Consider the following 10,755-nt stretch of genomic DNA (forward strand, 5'->3'; position numbering starts at 1 on the left):
ACACCATGACCACTCCCTCTCCTTGGTCTTTAAAAATGGCTGACATTAATTTAGTGATCAAATGTAACACCCTTATGGAAATATGATCATATTTTGTAATTATCATTTAAATCTGACGAATTGACAAATTGTTTGTCATAAATCAACATCTCTGCATGGAAAATGTTATGGGGTTTCAAATCAAAATATGAGCTTCTGTTATGAAACAGGGCATCAGTTTCATACATGTCCACGGAATCATCTTTATATAAAGTTAGGTATAAAAAAATTAAATTTGATTTCTGATTAAAACAAAAATCCCACTCTTTTTGCCTTTTCATGTCTATTCATGTCTTTTTATTCTACAGAGGACATGGCATAACATTTGAATCAAATATCATTTTTCAAAAATTGTATTTTTCAAAATTTTTCTTATGCTCTAAACAATGTAATGACATGACTAAATACTAAATTCACAAAACAGTTTTTTCCTGGTAGTCAGGCGGATATAAACGTACAATTGTTTTCTTAAATATATACATGCATGGGTGTGTATTTATATATACATAATAAATATACACAGTACACACACATATACTATGTGAACAAAAACTTTTATTTTGGATGCGATTAATCGTGATTAAATTGACAGCACTAAAATAAATAAATAAATATCGGATATGTTTCTACAGTAGTGGGCAAAACTGATTTCCCGGAGATATACAATTGATGAACAAATAGCCTGTGTTCATTTTAAATTGTTTTATTGTAAATATAGCCTACACTGCCAGCCATAAGTTTGAAACGATTAAGATTTTTATGTTTTGAAAGAAGTCTCTTATGCTCACCAAGGCTGCATTTATTTGATAAAAATACAGTAGGCCTAATATTGTGTCATCTCATTGCAATTTACAATAATTGTTTTCTATATGAATATGTTCTAAGTAACATATACTCCTGTGATGCAAAGCTGAATTTTCCAAGTATGTATCGCTGCAGCCCGGAGACCCCCAAATGGGAGGGACTTATGCCGCGAGCATGCGCACATCAATATAGCGTAATTTTTCTCACACTGTACAACAATTACTATTTTTGCATTATTGTAAGGGGTAGGTTTAGGGTTGGGTTAGGTGTAGACGTTCATAAAACAAAAGCTGTAACTCTGTGTCATGTACAACACATTAAATAAATCAATCAAAAGCCCCAGGAGGAATGTACAGCCTACTTGGAGCTCAAGTCCCCCCATTTGGAGCTGGCTCCGACCTCCGTTTATACCTAACACGAATTTTCAGCATCATTACTCCTGTCTTCAGTGTCACATGATCTCTTACCAGCGCTTCGATCGTCTGATGCGGTTACATGATTCATACACTAGAGAGCGCACTAGATGCAATGAGATTGCCCCTTGTGGGGTTAATAAAGTAGTAAACTAGATGTTCTCATCATCCCACCTCATCATGTTTTCATCATCCCAAACCTCCTCCTGCCCAAACTAACTCAGCTCTCCGTGCACACCTCCGTCTGTCAGTGGATCAACAGCTTCCTGACAGACAGGCAGCAGCTAGTGAGGCTGGGAAAATACACATCCAGCACCCGCACCATCAGCACTGGAGCTCCTCAGGGCTAGATTCCATCAAAAATATCTTAATTTGTGTTCCGAAGATGAACGAAGGTCTTACGGGTTTGAAATGACATGAGGGGGGAGTAATTAATGACAGAATTTTTGGGTGAACTAACCCTTTAACACAAAAACAAAACAGCAAGATTTATTTGACATCAAAACAAAAATGTCCTAAATGCTCTCGCAGTACTTTGATGTCATACACAGAATGGTCTGTGCAGTGCTGCTTCAAGTCAGACACCTACTTCATCGGTAATACAGCGAGACTCAGTCTTTTATGATTGACCAGCATCATATGAATTATTAATGGGGTCAAAAATCAGCTGTATATGAATTCAACCTATTTAAGACAGAACTAAAATATTTTGATTTATTGTGTGCATTCCATATTAAAGTTCAGTCCCAATATTTTGGTGTCTGTTTTGTTATTTTTTCATGTTCACATGTTTTTTTTGCTTCTATCACAATGTGAAAGGAAACATATGCCTTTACACAGTCTTTGCCATAGTTTTCCAAGCATTCACTGCATTTTTCCATTTAGCGATCATGTGTAAACTGTTTCATGTGTTGAATGCTGGCACATTTACAGTAATATGTATGTATACTGAAACGGATAGAGCTCACGCATAGTATGTAACAACTGAAGTTTTACTACACATTCAAGTGTCATACAAACTTTGAATTGTTCTAAACCCAGCAACACAACTGTAGCTGTATAGCTTTACAACAGCAACTTTGCTCTTGCATATCAGCTACAAAGCTGCTGAGCAAGAAAGAGTGCAATGATCTCTTGGGCAAGAACGTTCTAATCATTTTATTCATGTAGTTGTTTCAGAATGTTGCCTTGCAGCTTCCTATCATGAGTTTCTCCTCTTCTTTTTTCACATTTTCTTCTTTTTCTCTCAAACACTCCCTCCTCATCTGCAACTCTTGAAAACAACACATAAGACAGAGCTCAAAAACACTACACTTATTTAAACCGGGACAGCTAAAATGTAGTTAGTAGTCATTTTTTACAACCACCTCTTTCCACAAATCGCATCGCTCTTGGTGAGCTTGATGTCACTATTATACACAATATATTATACACCATTATACACAATATATGGTTGGTTTATCTGTGTTCTTCAAGCCATCTTGGGTTTAAGTTATATTCATAATGCAATACTAATCGACATAGCATTTATCATGGTAAAACTATAAAATATATTTTTGCCTCATTTTATAATAAGAAGCCACATCAGATCACAGAAAGAAGTTATTTAAAAACATGTTTAACGTTGTAAAGTGAGCTTGGAGTGAAAACACTGTTTTAATCCAAAAAACTGTCATGTTTTGATGCTATGCTAAGCTAACATGCTAGCTATCCCTATATGTACCTGTTGACAGGAGCGATTGTTTTATGACAAATTTTGAGAAGTAAATCCAAGATCAGTGAAATCGTTCTTTTTTTTAAAGAAGGGCTTGTGAATAGAAAGTTGTTAGCAAATATAATAAAGACAAAAGAATAATACTTTGTCATATATCCTAGCCAGATAGATATTAATGTGTAGAGGGGAGATGAACATGAATGGGGCAGTACAGGACAGTAAAGACTGAATGGGTGATTAGAATATGTGAGTAAATATTAGTTAGCATTTTAGAGCCTCTTCTAAACATAATCGCATGGCATGGAGTTTTAGAGATATAATTCTCAGCTTTTAAATAGAACATGGTCAAACATGTGGCTACACTGGGTTTCCGAGCATTGGGTTTTTGAGTACGTCACCTGGGTTCAGTGGCTTCACTGGTTATCTATAATAATCACAAATGATTTATTATGTATGAAACCTGTGCAAAAAGTGTTTAGCAGTGGAAAAAGAGCCCAAGAAATACTTGATCAGCAGAATTTCTTATTAAGCTTATAAGAAAATTATGGTTTCACTTACAAATTGGTTGATCATTTCTTTAAATCGAGTTCTAACACATTAAAAGGCAATTATTTTGACAAGCTGTTAAACATAAAGACTGTGTAGCAACAGAGAATAAAAACGAGGAAATAACCCTGTATAATACATCTAAAAAATTCCTGTTTGATACACCTATGATTGTTCGTGTCATTTCATACAGATGCTTGACAGTTAATTATCTAAATTAATAACTTAATCATCCCTGCGCCCAAGAAGTCAACAATAACCTACTTTAATGACTACAACCATGTAGCACTCTGACCTATCATCATGAAGTGCTTTGAGAGCTTGTCATGACCAGCATCAATGCCACTGTCCCACCCATACCAGACCCCTTACAGTTTACTTACACGCCATCCTCAGGCACACTTTATAATGTGATCTTGATTTGCTTACTAACAGATCACAGATGCTAGGATCTATGATCATACTCCCTCTAACATCTGGCTCAGGAGCATCTGTGCAAGGACCACAACAATCAACTTAAAGCACTAATAAGAGGACTGCCTGACCCCAATACCACCGCAATTAGTGAATGAATAACAATAATTGGCTAAGCTCTAATTTCTCAGTGCCAGTAAGTATTTTTTAGAACTGAGAAAAAATAAATAAAAAAATTACATTTACATTTAGCAGACACTTTTATCCAAAGTGACTTACAAATGAGGACAATAGTGCAGTGGCAAGTCCTGATTAGTCTAACACAGTACACGTAGCAAGTATAAATAAAAAGAAAACGAAAGATTTAATAGAAAATGAATAGAGAATGCTAGTGTTATAGGACCATTCAAATGTAATTTATTTTATTTTGAAAGTTCTACAATAAAAAATTAATCTATAAATAAAGATTAACTGTAGTTCACATAAATGTCACAAATTTTGATAGACACGGACATTGTATGCATTTTGCATCAAGCAGTGGAAAATCACTTAAAGTTGAATTCAATGCAGTTGATAACTAAAAAATTCTGAAGAAATGTACAGTTCGATGGAGGAGATGCAGGAGTTTTACAGCACATTTTGTTTTGTCTATGTTTTGTTGTACTATATGTCTCAAATATTTTTATTTTTATCTAAACATTACACTTAATGTCAAGTACAGACAGTCTTCTGACTGTAGTTTTAACCTACTTCATAGGGAGGGTTATAGTAAATTATAATCTTTATTTTTAATCTTAATGTACTATTACTATAACCAGAACATAATTGACTAAATGAACGACACCTTGTTAATCTAGCCCTAGTGACTCTTAACAACCTAATGAGTGATCAATTATACTATTCAAAACTACGATACACTAATCATTTAACTACACTAAATCATAGCTTAATTTAAAACCAGACATGGGTGAGGCTATAATTTTCTCTACAGTCACTGAAGCAATTCCAACTGGCCATTTTCATAGCCAAATAAAAGCAGGTGTTCGACTACACAGGTCAGACATTTTAAAGGGGTTTAGTCCACTTATGAGAAAGTGTTATCAGATCAATCATATAGCAGAGAGAATAAGGTGACCTCAGAAATGTGCCGCTTGAGCACATCAGAGAAAGCTTCAGTTTGTGACCTTACCCATGATACTTCCACACCAGCTCCATAAAACTGAAGATTTATTATTGCAATGGCTTACAGATAAAATACAACATGGTTGGTTAGCAATAACTAAACCCACCGAATGCTTGTAAACTATAAAGTTGTTTTTGCTGTGAAATACTCACTGTGCATTGGATGATTTCTCAAAAGAAAAATAAAATCACTATAATTCTCAATTGAACAAAATGAAACCCGCTGTGCCATTCAAGGAATTAGTTAAAATTTCGTTTTCATTCATTTTGTGATTGTACACAAGCAACCCTAAACGCAATAATTCTGATATTTCTCTCACACACTTATGGCCTGGCCACACCAAGATTAATATTTGGATAAATATTTTAATTTGAACGAATGCATTCAAACCGACAAAACATTTGCATGCTGCCAATGGAACACACACACACACACACACACACACACACACACACACACACCATCCAACATAAAAGTTTTTGTTTACATAATATATGTGTGTATACTGTGTATATTTATTATGTATATATAAATACACACACATACAGTATATATTTTTAAAATATCTCCATGTATTTCCATGGATATTTTTATATTCATATAATTGCTATTATATATAAATATTTTAAATGTATACATGTATAAACTTAAATATATACATGCATGTGTGTGTATTTATATATACATAATAAATATACACATTACACACACATATATTATGTAAACAAAAGCTTTTATTTTGGTTTTAGGTTTTAGGACAACTTTGATCCACTTCAAATGTTGACTAGTGTATAATAATAAAGGAGATAAATAATTTTAAATTAACAATAAATAGCCAAAAGTGTCATTCAGTTTTTTACAAAATATGTTCACTTTAGAAAATCTAACCTTGCATAACCTTAAACATGCATAACCTCCTTTTTCTGCCCTTAACTCTCAAAGGGCGTTAAGCTGGCACAGAACACTTCCACACACACACCCTGCCTCCTTCTCCCACAAAGTGCAGGAGCCGCCCTGGATCTTCATCTCTATAAGAGGTCAGAGCTGGGCTCAAAGGTCCCATCTTCGTCAGGAGAACTCTAAAGGTTTCCTCTCTGGTTTCATCTCATCTCCGTATCCACACACCATGTCTTGCTCTCTCCGTACATCATCCTGCCTCAGTCCCAAGAGCATGGTTTCTAAGTCCATAGTCACTCCGATTTGCTGTGGTACAGGTACTCCTTGCGGACCCAAAGCCTACAGTGTTTATGGCTGTGGTTTTGGAGGAAGCACCCGCATCTCTTCCTCCTGTTATCGCCGGGTTGGTTGCTATCCAGATCTGCATTGCAAACTAAACAGCGGAGGATTCTGAATCATGGTTGGAAACTGTGACTACATCCAGCTGAATGAGAAGTGCACCATGCAGAACCTGAACGACCGTCTGGCGTCCTACCTGGAGAAGGTCGCAGAGTTGGTTGCTATCCAAATCTGCAGTGCAAAATCGGTGGAGGAGACATATGTAATGGCAAACCGAACAGCGGAGGATTCAGAATCATGCTCGGGAACTGTGACTACATCCAGCTGAATGAGAAGTGCACCATGCAGAACCTGAACGACCGTCTGGCGTCCTACCTGGAGAAGGTGCGCTCGCTGGAGGCTGCCAATGCCAATTTGGAGAGGCAGATCCGCGAGTACTATGAGAAGAAAGGGCCGATCTGCCAGAGGGACTACAGCGCCTACTGGAACACCATCAAGGACCTGAAGGACAAGGTACAGTGATGCCTGAACGAATATGTATGTAATGGCAAACCGAACAGCGGAGGATTCAGAATCATGCTCGGGAACTGCGACTACATCCAGCTGAATGAGAAGTGCACCATGCAGAACCTGAACGACCGTCTGGCGTCCTACCTGGAGAAGGTGCGCTCGCTGGAGGCTGCCAATGCCAATTTGGAGAGGCAGATCCGCGAGTACTATGAGAAGAAAGGGCTGATCTGCCAGAGGGACTACAGCGCCTACTGGAACACCATCAATTGCCTGAAGGAAAAGGTACTCCTGATACTTTTTTTAAGGGATGGAATGATGGAAAACATTTATAGTATGCACTACATTAATATATTTTATATCAATGTTCTACATTGTAGATTGAAGCTGCTACCATCAACAACGCCAACATCCTCCTGCAGATCGACAACTCTAAACTGGCTGCTGATGACTTCAAGATCAAGTTAGTTCTCTCAAATAACATTCCTCTGTAACCATAGCTTGATAGCTTTAGTGTAAACTATTAAAAGGATAGTTCACCCAAAAATGAAAATTCTGTCATTAATTACCCTCATGTCGTTCCAAACCCTTAAGACCTTTGTTCATCTTCGGAACACAAATTAAGGTATTTTTGATGAAATCCGAGAGCTTCTGACCCTCCCACAGACAGCAACACAACTACCACATACAAGATCCAGAAAACTAGTAAGGACATCATTAAAATAGTCCATGTGACATCAGTGGTTCAACCATTATTTTACAAAGTTATGAGAACACTTTTTGTGTGCAAAGAAAAAAATAACGACTTTATTCAACCATTTCTTCTCTTTCGTGTCAGTCTTCGATGCACATTCACAAGAGTATCACAACTCATGCGTGTGGTGCTGCAAACACAGGAGCGTAGCAGGTCCAACTGTATATTCTGGTTCATGTTAAGTAAGGCTGGGCAAAAAATAGCAAGTCATCCTTTCTGTTTTCGGACATTTTTACGAAGGCTGTTTCATGTTCAGCATTCGTCTTCCTCTTCTTGTAAACAAGCCTCAGCATATCTGGGTTCTCTGTCAGAAATCCGGCTCCTGCGTTAGCAGCATCACATGCGTCGTGGTACTCTGTGGATGCACGTCAAAGACTGACACAGAAGAGAAGAAATTAATTGAATAAATAGTTGAATAAAGTCATCATTTTTTGTTTTCTTTGTGCACAAAAAGTGTTCTCATAAATTTGTAAAATTACGGTTGAACCACTGATGTCACATGGACCATTTTAATGATGTCCTTACTATAAGGTGACCAGACGTGCCACTTCCCACTTCCAGGTGTTGACTGTCTGCACTGCGCCGATCGATCGTTGTATGACATCAAAGTACCACGAGAGTGATTCGAAAGCATGGAGCCATTTGCTCTGCTCTCTACAGCTCTCGCAGTACTTTGATGTCATACAACGATCGATCGGCGCAGTGCAAATAACCAACACCTTGTTATTTTAGACAATTTAGAAATCCTGTGCAGAATGTGTCCCCTGGAAGTGGCACGTCTGGTCACCTTTCCTTACTACGTCTCTGGGCCTTGAATGTGGTAGTTTCGTTGCTGTCTATGCAGGGTCAGAAAGCTCTCAGTATTCATCAAAAATATCTTAATTTGTGTTCCGAAGATGAACGAAAGTCTTATGGGTTTGGAACGACGTGAGGGTGAGTAATTAATGACAGAATTTTCATTTTTGGGTGAATTATCCCTTTAAGAGATTGTGTTTCATACATGAATGGTGAGTTTGTTTGCCCTCCTGTACATCCAACATTTAGATATGAGCATGAGTTAGCAGTGCGACAGTATGTGGAGGCCGACATCGCTAACCTGCGGCGCTTGCTGGACCAGACGACCCTGACAAAGGCCGACCTGGAGATAAAGATCGAGAGTCTGCAGGAAGATCTAGCATCTTTGAAGAAGAACCACCAGGAGGTTTGAAGTAGTTTGCCTGTCTCAGATTAAATTATGCGTAACTGGTCTTTGGGCCATAAGCAATATGAAGCCTAGCTTGGTGTGGAATGATGTTTTTTTTATAGTTTTAAATAAAAATGTGTTAGTCAAGAATCGATGCTTGAGTCATGTGTGTTTATAGGATGTGGCAGCACTACTGTGTCAGCTGGCAGACACAAAAGTATGTGTGGAAGTGGATGCTGCTCCTCAGCAAGACCTGAACAAGGTTTTGGAAGAAATCCGTTGTCATTATGAGAACATCATAGACAAACACCGCAGAGAACAGGAGTGCTGGTTCAAAGAGAAGGTGAGACTTCATCCGCTGTTTCTTTGAGTCCTCCGGAGGTGGATGGTAATTTGACGTCATATATTTTTACCAGACTCCTGAGAATACATTACAGTACAGTATGACAGTGGTGTGTGTTTATGACTCTCTTTAAGATGGCACAACTGTGCAAAGATGTGGCCAGCAATACAGAGTGCCTAGAAACCTCTAGGTCACAGATCTCAGATTTGCAGCGTACCTTGCAGTGCCTGGAGATCGAGCTCCAGTCTCAAATCAGCATGGTGAGGAAATCATCTGTTTGTTAGAATACACAGGCGCATTAGATGGACTAGCCTCACAAATATAAACATTTTGAGTGATTTGAGGTTGGAATACACTACACGATTTTTATAATCTAAACAGATTTTAAAACACTAGGTCATCATACACTTGCCAACTTTGTAAATGGTTACTTATTAATTACTTATGAATTAATATAATGAGTTTTCTTTCCGCCTCTTTACCCACACAGAAAAGAGCACTGGAATGCTCACTGTTGGAAACAGAGGCTAGGTACAGCACTATGCTAGCAGGTTTCCAGAAACATATCAACACATATGAAGCAGAGCTTTGTCAGATGCGCAGTGGCATTGAGCAGCAGGGCAGAGACTATGCTGCTCTCCTGGACATCAAGAGCCGTCTGGAGCAGGAGATCGCCACCTACAGGTGTCTAATGGAAAAACAGGACATTAAGTAAGTGCATCTTTTCATTTAGTGTTGGGTGCTTGAAAATGGCTGTTGCATTATGTTTTTCTGAAATGACTCCACTAATGCACTAATCTTTTCCACCTCTTATAGGACTCAAGAACAGGGTAATTCAAATATCTCTTTATGCAGTATATTGTGGTTGTGGGGGTTGTTTGGGTCAGCTTCAGGATGCATGTTATTCATTAATCTCTTTTTCTCTCCCTTTCAGGTGGGGTATTTGTGTGTGCGACACCAGCTGACACAATGTTCAAATGTACACAAGTTATATGAACAATATTAAATGTAAAACAAAGAATCTAATGGAGGGTCCTTATAGTGCAATTGTATTAAACACTCTGTAGTGACTGTCTAACAACTCACCATTAAAGACTGATTGAGAAACATGTCTTGTATATCTTATTTATTCAGGAATTTTGGGCATCTGCAAAGAGTGGATTTTGACTGTTTATGAGTACATTAAACTTTTTAACAACTATTGATATTCTGACTATGAGAGTCATTATGCAAGATTTTGCATAACTAACTCTGTAGAATCCGTAAATCAATGATAGAACACCACCTGAGATTATGATTTAGATGAATTATAGATATTTTGTTGGTGGTGGTGTTGTTTTTAAAATAAAGTGTAAATGATATTTGCACATGATTTGAAAATGTTGATAGGCTACAGTAACAGTGTAAGCTTTTAATAACTTTATTAAGGCAGTTTATTAGTTATGTATTAATACTATTAATAATATTTGCATGTTTCAGTGATAGACACAGTTTACATGTGAGTATAAACAGAACCTTGGAAATATCCTCTGTGTTTCAGAAAAGCTTTGCACATGATTTGAAAATGTTGATAAGTTACAGTAACAGTGTAAGCTTTTAATAACTTTATTAAGGCAGTT

General features: G+C 37.5%; 1 pseudogene; it reads left to right on the forward strand.

Annotated features, from left to right (window-relative positions):
• Positions 1 to 6,239: 6,239 nt before the first annotated feature.
• LOC107655975 (keratin, type I cytoskeletal 19-like) lies at positions 6,240 to 10,132 on the forward strand (annotated as a pseudogene).
• The last annotated feature ends 623 nt before the right edge of the window (positions 10,133 to 10,755 follow it).

This window comes from Sinocyclocheilus anshuiensis, unplaced genomic scaffold, assembly GCF_001515605.1.
Source record: "Sinocyclocheilus anshuiensis isolate Anshui unplaced genomic scaffold, SAMN03320099.WGS_v1.1 scaffold51, whole genome shotgun sequence".
Taxonomy (NCBI): Eukaryota; Metazoa; Chordata; class Actinopteri; order Cypriniformes; family Cyprinidae; genus Sinocyclocheilus; species Sinocyclocheilus anshuiensis.